The sequence below is a fragment of the Ursus maritimus genome, unplaced genomic scaffold (genome assembly GCF_017311325.1).
Source record: "Ursus maritimus isolate PB19 unplaced genomic scaffold, ASM1731132v1 scaffold_15, whole genome shotgun sequence".
NCBI lineage: Eukaryota > Metazoa > Chordata > Mammalia > Carnivora > Ursidae > Ursus > Ursus maritimus.
In genome coordinates this window covers 35,456,643-35,457,685 of record NW_024423897.1, presented here as the reverse complement: position 1 = coordinate 35,457,685, position 1,043 = coordinate 35,456,643, and positions in this window count along the sequence as shown.

Here is a 1,043-nt window from a genome sequence, read left to right as displayed (position 1 = left end):
AAATAAATAAAATCTTTAAAAAAACAACAACAACAACCAAAAGTTGGGGGATAACTGACTGGCTCACTGGGTAGAGCATGCAACTCTTCATCTCAGGGTTGTAAGTTCAAGCCCCACGCTAGGTGTGGAGGCCACTTAAAATACAATTTTTTAAAAAAATTTCTTTAAAGTTTAAAACAAAAGAAAAGTAGTGACTTTAACAACTGTAATCAATATTCTTGAGCACTAGGGTGCCATGGAGTTAGGACTCTGTGCAGTGTTTCTCAAACTGCGGTCCTTTCAACCAACTGCAGCAGAATTTCCTGGAATGACTATTAATATGGATTCCTGGACTCCATCCCAGACTTATGTAACAGAATTGGCTTTTGGGTTTTTTACAAGGTTATTGTTCACTAGGAGATTCTCATCCCTTTAAAGCTTAAGACCCCCAAGATCTATGAGGACTTACATGCCCTACGTTGCCAAGCAAAGACTTGACATCACCTCTGCCTTGTCCAGTTCAGAACCCCCAGGCAAGTTCTGGCACCATGTCACCTCATCTTCCTTCAGTACATGAACTTGAGTCAATGTATTGGTGGGGGTGAAAAGAAACTAAGAAGAGAAGAAAAATCAAGGAATTACGATCCAAGAAATTCACTGATGAATTCAGGAGGAAAATGCCCCCAAAATAACCCATGACAGTTAAGCCACTGCAAACACATTATTTCCAGCTATTTCCCACATCTGTGTACAGCCCTTGATAACCTCCTGCAGGTATCCCATTTTGGTTCCAAAACTGTAGTTATCCAATTGATACTATGGAAGCAGGGAACAGTTAACCCCAATGGTCTAATTCCTATTGGGAATGTAGGAGACATTTGGCTTTATATCAAAGCTGTGTGTTATAATAACACTATCTTAATTTGCAGAGTGATTTATGGCTTCCACCATCCTTTACGGATAATACCCCATTTAAACTTTGTATTGTTGGAGATACCAAAATTATAATGTATAGACTAAGGAGGTTAACAGCAAGCCAGGATTTAGTTATCTCCTCAAATAGT